We start from the raw sequence: 10718 nt of genomic DNA, 5'->3' as shown, positions 1-10718 counted from the left end.
TATCATCTGCAGATTTGGGATCCCAAAAGTGATCATCACGGATAACGGTGCGAATCTTAATAGCAGCCTGATGAAAGAGGTATGCCAACAATTCAAGATTACACACCGCAATTCCACCCCATATCGTCCCAAGGCGAATGGAGCAGTCGAAGCAGCCAATAAGAATATCAAGAAGATACTGCGAAAAATGGTGGAAGGGTCCAGACAATGGCACGAGAAATTACCCTTTGCCTTGTTGGGGTACCGCACTACCGTCCGGACTTCCATAGGCACAACTCCTTATTTGTTGGTGTATGGAACTGAGGCCGTGATACCAGCGGAGGTCGAAATTCCGTCCCTCCGAATTGTCGCTGAAGCCGGGATTGATGATGATGAATGGGTCAAAGCTCGATTGGAACAGTTGAGCCTGATAGATGAGAAAAGATTGGCAGCAGTGTGCCATGGTCAGCTGTACCAGAAGAGAATGGCAAGAGCGTATAATAAGAAGGTGCGCCCCAGGAAGTTTGAAGTAGGGCAGCTGGTATTGAAGAAGATCCTCCCACATCAGGTCGAGGCAAAAGGCAAATTCGCCCCAAATTGGCAAGGGCCTTATATCGTGACCAGAGTATTGTCCAACGGTGCTTTGTGTTTGACAGATGTCGAGGGTAGATGTGTCGACATGGCTATCAATTCAGATGCAGTCAAGAGATATTATGCGTAATTTCTTTAATTATGGCAATTTTTGGTTTATTTGTTTGTATTTGGCATTTATTGGATAATGAGATGACGGAGGCAATTCTTTCTTCTATCCAAACACTTTTAACCCTTGCTTCCCCCTTTGAGCCTTAAGTTATTCTTTCATACCCCTCTTTTGGAATCACTAATGGAAAAAAAGAGAAAAGAAAAGAAAAAGAAAAATGAAAAGAAGGAAAAAGAAAAAGGAAGATAAAATCATAAGAAATACAAAACCGGTGGGAACTACGTTTGACCTGATTCCTCAAAGAGGATACGTAGGCGCCTCACGGCTCGGTCATAGTATGCATCATAGTAAATGTAGGATGCATAATAGTGTGCATAATAGGCACAGCGTGCGTAACGCACATAACGCAACATAAGTATAAAAAATAAATTCCCCAAGCAAGAAAATTGGGGCAGAGGTTATGTTTTAAGTTCCAACAAAGATTTGATTCCAAAAGTTGTAGCGCACCACCCATCAAATTATTTTCATTTTTCATAACCTTTCTTTAACTCCGCACCAAAACCAACATCAACGTCCAAAAGACCTCCCGATCAATGTTCAAGAGATGTCGAGTCAGGGGAATAAGACCGAGAATAATACACCAATCCCCAGCAAAGAAGAGGATCGTAAGACTGGGAATGAATTGATAGTCAAAGGAATCTCCAGAAGAGAGGGTCGTATCTACAACGCCCCGAATCCTCGAAAGAAATAAAATGAGAGAGTCTTATCGGTGAAAACCTTCACAGGCACCGAGAGGCGATGTAAGATGAGGGATATGAAATGAGAGAGTCTTATCGGTGAAAACCTTCACAGGCACCATAAGGCGCCGGGAGATGAGAGAAAAGAGAGAGTCTCATTAGTGAAAACCCCTCGAAGGGCACTATGAGGCGACAAGACGAATCAACAAAAGCTACCACATTTGCAACAGCATGGACAGTCATTTATCATCCCCAGCAAGTCAGACCATCCGGCAAATCGATTGATACAAATAGACTGGGTCGGGAATCTATGGTGCACGTCATGATCACGGGGACCAGTCATGTCCTCCAGATAAGTTCTTTTGATTGTCTCCTCCCACAAAAAATATTAGTTCAGAAAGATTTTCTCCTTTCCATATCTTTTATTTCTTTCCCTAAAATGTGTCTTGAAAGGATTTTTCAAAGCTTACTACCAGAAACCGAAGGGGAATTCATCCAATGCAGGATAATACAAACAGTCTTAAAGGCCGGTCCCGGGCAATGCAGTGATTGTGCCCGGAAATTTTGGAAGAAGTAGGCTCCAAAAGGGAGTGGTTTCGGGAGTTAGAAGCAGACTCCCACATCATGCGTTTAAAGAGAAAGCAGAAAAGGGGATAAATTGAAAACCAATCCCCGGCAGGCTAGAGACCCCCAACAGGCAACTTTGCCCGCCAACCAATTATGGGAACAAAGAGCAAGAAAAGGGGACGAAAGGAAAATCATCCGCCAGAAAGGCACCCTCTACCACCATGATGAAAACTAATTAAATCCTTTTGTCTGCTGCAGGAAAACAAAGGATTGATGATGACAGCGAGAGGCAACGCCAGGGAAGTCACCAAAAACCGGGGCAGAAAATTTTCTGCCAATTGTCGAAATTTTCTCGGAAAGAACGGGGAAGCAATTTTAATACATTTAAGTTCTAGGTCGCCCACCAGTATAATGCGGGAATACATTTAAGTTCTAGGTCGCCCACCAGTATAATGCGGGAATACTTTTAAGTTCTAGGTCGCCCACCAGTATAATGCGGAAATACATTTAAGTTCTAGGTCGCCCACCAGTATAATGCGGGAATACTTTTAAGTTCTAGGTCGCCCACCAGTATAATGCGGGAATACATTTAAGTTCTAGGTCGCCCACCAGTATAATGCGGGAATACATTTAAGTTCTAGGTCGCCCACCAGTATAATGCGGGAATACTTTTAAGTTCTAAGTCGCCCACCAGTATAATGCGGGAATACTTTTAAGTTCTAGGTCGCCCACCAGTATAATGCGGGAATACATTTAAGTTCTAGGTCGCCCACCAGTATAATGCGGGAATACTTTTAAGTTCTAGGTCGCCCACCAGTATAATGCGGGAATACATTTAAGTTCTAGGTCGCCCACCAGTATAATGCGGGAATACTTTTAAGTTCTAGGTCGCCCACCAGTATAATGCGGGAATACATTTAAGTTCTAGGTCGCCCACCAGTATAATGCGGGAATACTTTTAAGTTCTAGGTCGCCCACCAGTATAATGCGGGAATACTTTTAAGTTCTAGGTCGCCCACCAGTATAATGCGGGAATACTTTTAAGTTCTAGGTCGCCCACCAGTATAATGCGGGAATACTTTTAAGTTCTAGGTCGCCCACCAGTATAATGCGGGAATACATTTAAGTTCTAGGTCGCCCACCAATATAATGCGGGAATACTTTTAAGTTCTAGGTCGCCCACCAGTATAATGCGGGAATACATTTAAGTTCTAGGTCGCCCACCAGTATAATGCGGGAATACTTTTAAGTTCTAGGTCGCCCACCAGTATAATGCGGGAATACATTTAAGTTCTAGGTCGCCCACCAGTATAATGCGGGAATACTTTTAAGTTCTAGGTCGCCCACCAGTATAATGCGGGAATACATTTAAGTTCTAGGTCGCCCACCAGTATAATGCGGGAATACATTTAAGTTCTAGGTCGCCCACCAGTATAATGCGGGAATATATTTAAGTTCTAGGTCGCCCACCAGTATAATGCGGGAATACTTTTAAGTTCTAGGTCGCCCACCAGTATAATGCGGGAATACTTTTAAGTTGTAGGTCGCCCACCAGTATAATGCGGGAATACATTTAAGTTCTAGGTCGCCCACCAGTATAATACGGGAATACTTTTAAGTTCTAGGTAGCCCACCAGTATAATGCGGGAATACATTTAAGTTCTAGGTCGCCCACCAGTATAATGCGGGAATACATTTAAGTTCTAGGTCGCCCCGCAGTATAATGCGGGAATACTTTTAAGTTCTAGGTCGCCCACCAGTATAATGCGGAAATACATTTAAGTTCTAGGTCGCCCACCAGTATAATGCGGGAATACTTTTAAGTTCTAGGTCGCCCACCAGTATAATGCGGGAATACATTTAAGTTCTAGGTCGCCCACCAGTATAATGCGGGAATACATTTAAGTTCTAGGTCGCCCACCAGTATAATGCGGGAATACTTTTAAGTTCTAGGTCGCCCACCAGTATAATGCGGGAATACTTTTAAGTTCTAGGTCGCCCACCAGTATAATGCGGGAATACTTTTAAGTTCTAGGTCGCCCACCAGTATAATGCGGGAATACTTTTAAGTTCTAGGTCGCCCACCAGTATAATGCGGGAATACATTTAAGTTCTAGGTCGCCCACCAGTATAATGCGGGAATACATTTAAGTTCTAGGTCGCCCACCAGTATAATGCGGGAATACATTTAAGTTCTAGGTCGCCCACCAGTATAATGCGGGAATACTTTTAAGTTCTAGGTCGCCCACCAGTATAATGCGGGAATACTTTTAAGTTCTAGGTCGCCCACCAGTATAATGCGGGAATACATTTAAGTTCTAGGTCGCCCACCAGTATAATGCGGGAATACTTTTAAGTTCTAGGTAGCCCACCAGTATAATGCGGGAATACATTTAAGTTCTAGGTCGCCCACCAGTATAATGCGGGAATACATTTAAGTTCTAGGTCGCCCACCAGTATAATGCGGGAATACTTTTAAGTTCTAGGTCGCCCACCAGTATAATGCGGGAATACTTTTAAGTTCTAGGTCGCCCACCAGTATAATGCGGGAATACATTTAAGTTCTAGGTCGCCCACCAGTATAATGCGGGAATACTTTTAAGTTCTAGGTAGCCCACCAGTATAATGCGGGAATACATTTAAGTTCTAGGTCGCCCACCAGTATAATGCGGGAATACATTTAAGTTCTAGGTCGCCCACCAGTATAATGCGGGAATACTTTTAAGTTCTAGGTCGCCCACCAGTATAATGCGGGAATACATTTAAGTTCTAGGTCGCCCACCAGTATAATGCGGGAATACATTTAAGTTCTAGTCGCCCACCAGTATAATGCGGGAATACTTTTAAGTTCTAGGTCGCCCACCAGTATAATGCGGGAATACATTTATGTTCTAGGTCGCCCACCAGTATAATGCGGGAATACTTTTAAGTTCTAGGTCGCCCACCAGTATAATGCGGGAATACTTTTAAGTTCTAGGTCGCCCACCAGTATAATGCGGGAATACTTTTAAGTTCTAGGTCGCCCACCAGTATAATGCGGGAATAAATTTAAGTTCTAGGTCGCCCACCAGTATAATGCGGGAATACTTTTAAGTTCTAGGTCGCCCACCAGTATAATGCGGGAATACATTTAAGTTCTAGGTCGCCCACCAGTATAATGCGGGAATACTTTTAAGTTCTAGGTCGCCCACCAGTATAATGCGGGAATACATTTAAGTTCTAGGTCGCCCACCAGTATAATGCGGGAATACTTTTAAGTTCTAGGTCGCCCACCAGTATAATGCGGGAATACTTTTACGTTCTAGGTCGCCCACCAGTATAATGCGGGAATACTTTTAAGTTCTAGGTCGCCCACCAGTATAATGCGGGAATACATTTATGTTCTAGGTCGCCCACCAGTATAATGCGGGAATACTTTTAAGTTCTAGGTCGCCCACCAGTATAATGCGGGAATACATTTAAGTTCTAGGTCGCCCACCAGTATAATGCGGGAATACTTTTAAGTTCTAGGTCGCCCACCAGTATAATGCGGGAATACATTTAAGTTCTAGGTCGCCCACCAGTATAATGCGGGAATACTTTTAAGTTCTAGGTCGCCCACCAGTATAATGCGGGAATACTTTTAAGTTCTAGGTCGCCCACCAGTATAATGCGGGAATACTTTTAAGTTCTAGGTCGCCCACCAGTATAATGCGGGAATACATTTAAGTTCTAGGTCGCCCACCAGTATAATGCGGGAATACATTTAAGTTCTAGGTCGCCCACCAGTATAATGCGGGAATACTTTTAAGTTCTAGGTCGCCCACCAGTATAATGCGGGAATACTTTTAAGTTCTAAGTCGCCCACCAGTATAATGCGGGAATACTTTTAAGTTCTAGGTCGCCCACCAGTATAATGCGGGAATACATTTAAGTTCTAGGTCGCCCACCAGTATAATGCGGGAATACTTTTAAGTTCTAGGTCGCCCACCAGTATAATGCGGGAATACTTTTAAGTTCTAGGTCGCCCACCAGTATAATGCAGGAATACTTTTAAGTTCTAGGTCGCCCACCAGTATAATGCGGGAATACTTTTAAGTTCTAGGTCGCCCACCAGTATAATGCGGGAATACTTTTAAGTTCTAGGTCGCCCACCAGTATAATGCGGGAATACATTTAAGTTCTAGGTCGCCCACCAGTATAATGCGGGAATACTTTTAAGTTCTAGGTCGCCCACCAGTATAATGCGGGAATACTTTTAAGTTCTAGGTAGCCCACCAGTATAATGCGGGAATACATTTAAGTTCTAGGTCGCCCACCAGTATAATGCGGGAATACATTTAAGTTCTAGGTCGCCCACCAGTATAATGCGGGAATACTTTTAAGTTCTAGGTCGCCCACCAGTATAATGCGGGAATACTTTTAAGTTCTAGGTCGCCCACCAGTATAATGCGGGAATACTTTTAAGTTCTAGGTCGCCCACCAGTATAATGCGGGAATACTTTTAAGTTCTAGGTCGCCCACCAGTATAATGCGGGAATACTTTTAAGTTCTAGGTCGCCCACCAGTATAATGCAGGAATACTTTTAAGTTCTAGGTCGCCCACCAGTATAATGCGGGAATACTTTTAAGTTCTAGGTCGCCCACCAGTATAATGCGGGAATACTTTTAAGTTCTAGGTCGCCCACCAGTATAATGCGGGAATACATTTAAGTTCTAGGTCGCCCACCAGTATAATGCGGGAATACTTTTAAGTTCTAGGTAGCCCACCAGTATAATGCGGGAATACATTTAAGTTCTAGGTCGCCCACCAGTATAATGCGGGAATACATTTAAGTTCTAGGTCGCCCACCAGTATAATGCGGGAATACTTTTAAGTTCTAGGTCGCCCACCAGTATAATGCGGGAATACTTTTAAGTTCTAGGTCGCCCACAAGTATAATGCGGGAATACTTTTAAGTTCTAGGTCGCCCACCAGTATAATGCGGGAATACTTTTAAGTTCTAGGTCGCCCACCAGTATAATGCGGGAATACATTTAAGTTCTAGGTCGCCCACCAATATAATGCGGGAATACTTTTAAGTTCTAGGTCGCCCACCAGTATAATGCGGGAATACTTTTAAGTTCTAGGTCGCCCACCAGTATAATGCGGGAATACATTTAAGTTCTAGGTCTCCCACCAGTATAATGCGGGAATACTTTTAAGTTCTTGGTCGCCCACCAGTATAATGCGGGAATACTTTTAAGTTCTAGGTCGCCCACCAGTATAATGCGGGAATACATTTAAGTTCTAGGTCGCCCACCAGTATAATGCGGGAATACATTTAAGTTCTAGGTCGCCCACCAGTATAATGCGGGAATACTTTTAAGTTCTAGGTCGCCCACCAGTATAATGCGGGAATACTTTTAAGTTCTAGGTCGCCCACCAGTATAATGCGGGAATACTTTTAAGTTCTAGGTCGCCCACCAGTATAATACGGGAATACTTTTAAGTTCTAGGTCGCCCACCAGTATAATGCGGGAATACATTTAAGTTCTAGGTCGCCCACCAATATAATGCGGGAATACTTTTAAGTTCTAGGTCGCCCACCAGTATAATGCGGGAATACATTTAAGTTCTAGGTCGCCCACCAGTATAATGCGGGAATACATTTAAGTTCTAGGTCGCCCACCAGTATAATGCGGGAATACATTTAAGTTCTAGGTCGCCCACCAGTATATGCGGGAATACTTTTAAGTTCTAGGTCGCCCACCAGTATAATGCGGGAATACATTTAAGTTCTAGGTCGCCCACCAGTATAATGCGGGAATACATTTAAGTTCTAGGTCGCCCACCAGTATAATGCGGGAATATATTTAAGTTCTAGGTCGCCCACCAGTATAATGCGGGAATACTTTTAAGTTCTAGGTCGCCCACCAGTATAATGCGGGAATACTTTTAAGTTGTAGGTCGCCCACCAGTATAATGCGGGAATACATTTAAGTTCTAGGTCGCCCACCAGTATAATGCGGGAATACTTTTAAGTTCTAGGTAGCCCACCAGTATAATGCGGGAATACATTTAAGTTCTAGGTCGCCCACCAGTATAATGCGGGAATACATTTAAGTTCTAGGTCGCCCACGCAGTATAATGCGGGAATACTTTTAAGTTCTAGGTCGCCCACCAGTATAATGCGGAAATACATTTAAGTTCTAGGTCGCCCACCAGTATAATGCGGGAATACTTTTAAGTTCTAGGTCGCCCACCAGTATAATGCGGGAATACATTTAAGTTCTAGGTCGCCCACCAGTATAATGCGGGAATACATTTAAGTTCTAGGTCGCCCACCAGTATAATGCGGGAATACTTTTAAGTTCTAGGTCGCCCACCAGTATAATGCGGGAATACTTTTAAGTTCTAGGTCGCCCACCAGTATAATGCGGGAATACTTTTAAGTTCTAGGTCGCCCACCAGTATAATGCGGGAATACATTTAAGTTCTAGGTCGCCCACCAGTATAATGCGGGAATACATTTAAGTTCTAGGTCGCCCACCAGTATAATGCGGGAATACATTTAAGTTCTAGGTCGTCCACCAGTATAATGCGGGAATACTTTTAAGTTCTAGGTCGCCCACCAGTATAATGCGGGAATACTTTTAAGTTGTAGGTCGCCCACCAGTATAATGCGGGAATACATTTAAGTTCTAGGTCGCCCACCAGTATAATGCGGGAATACTTTTAAGTTCTAGGTAGCCCACCAGTATAATGCGGGAATACATTTAAGTTCTAGGTCGCCCACCAGTATAATGCGGGAATACATTTAAGTTCTAGGTCGCCCACCAGTATAATGCGGGAATACTTTTAAGTTCTAGGTCGCCCACCAGTATAATGCGGGAATACTTTTAAGTTCTAGGTCGCCCACCAGTATAATGCGGGAATACATTTAAGTTCTAGGTCGCCCACCAGTATAATGCGGGAATACTTTTAAGTTCTAGGTAGCCCACCAGTATAATGCGGGAATACATTTAAGTTCTAGGTCGCCCACCAGTATAATGCGGGAATACATTTAAGTTCTAGGTCGCCCACCAGTATAATGCGGGAATACTTTTAAGTTCTAGGTCGCCCACCAGTATAATGCGGAAATACATTTAAGTTCTAGGTCGCCCACCAGTATAATGCGGGAATACTTTTAAGTTCTAGGTCGCCCACCAGTATAATGCGGGAATACATTTAAGTTCTAGGTCGCCCACCAGTATAATGCGGGAATACATTTAAGTTCTAGGTCGCCCACCAGTATAATGCGGGAATACTTTTAAGTTCTAGGTCGCCCACTAGTATAATGCGGGAATACTTTTAAGTTCTAGGTCGCCCACCAGTATAATGCGGGAATACTTTTAAGTTCTAGGTCGCCCACCAGTATAATGCGGGAATACATTTAAGTTCTAGTCGCCCACCAGTATAATGCGGGAATACTTTTAAGTTCTAGGTCGCCCACCAGTATAATGCGGGAATACATTTATGTTCTAGGTCGCCCACCAGTATAATGCGGGAATACTTTTAAGTTCTAGGTCGCCCACCAGTATAATGCGGGAATACTTTTAAGTTCTAGGTCGCCCACCAGTATAATGCGGGAATACTTTTAAGTTCTAGGTCGCCCACCAGTATAATGCGGGAATAAATTTAAGTTCTAGGTCGCCCACCAGTATAATGCGGGAATACTTTTAAGTTCTAGGTCGCCCACCAGTATAATGCGGGAATACATTTAAGTTCTAGGTCGCCCACCAGTATAATGCGGGAATACTTTTAAGTTCTAGGTCGCCCACCAGTATAATGCGGGAATACATTTAAGTTCTAGGTCGCCCACCAGTATAATGCGGGAATACTTTTAAGTTCTAGGTCGCCCACCAGTATAATGCGGGAATACTTTTACGTTCTAGGTCGCCCACCAGTATAATGCGGGAATACTTTTAAGTTCTAGGTCGCCCACCAGTATAATGCGGGAATACATTTATGTTCTAGGTCGCCCACCAGTATAATGCGGGAATACTTTTAAGTTCTAGGTCGCCCACCAGTATAATGCGGGAATACATTTAAGTTCTAGGTCGCCCACCAGTATAATGCGGGAATACTTTTAAGTTCTAGGTCGCCCACCAGTATAATGCGGGAATACATTTAAGTTCTAGGTCGCCCACCAGTATAATGCGGGAATACTTTTAAGTTCTAGGTCGCCCACCAGTATAATGCGGGAATACTTTTAAGTTCTAGGTCGCCCACCAGTATAATGCGGGAATACTTTTAAGTTCTAGGTCGCCCACCAGTATAATGCGGGAATACATTTAAGTTCTAGGTCGCCCACCAGTATAATGCGGGAATACATTTAAGTTCTAGGTCGCCCACCAGTATAATGCGGGAATACTTTTAAGTTCTAGGTCGCCCACCAGTATAATGCGGGAATACTTTTAAGTTCTAGGTCGCCCACCAGTATAATGCGGGAATACTTTTAAGTTCTAGGTCGCCCACCAGTATAATGCGGGAATACATTTAAGTTCTAGGTCGCCCACCAGTATAATGCGGGAATACTTTTAAGTTCTAGGTCGCCCACCAGTATAATGCGGGAATACTTTTAAGTTCTAGGTCGCCCACCAGTATAATGCAGGAATACTTTTAAGTTCTAGGTCGCCCACCAGTATAATGCGGGAATACTTTTAAGTTCTAGGTCGCCCACCAGTATAATGCGGGAATACATTTAAGTTCTAGGTCGCCCACCAGTATAATG

This window comes from Nicotiana sylvestris, chromosome 2 (genome assembly GCF_000393655.2).
Source record: "Nicotiana sylvestris chromosome 2, ASM39365v2, whole genome shotgun sequence".
NCBI classification, from domain to species: domain Eukaryota; kingdom Viridiplantae; phylum Streptophyta; class Magnoliopsida; order Solanales; family Solanaceae; genus Nicotiana; species Nicotiana sylvestris.
This window is presented reverse-complemented; position numbering follows the sequence as displayed.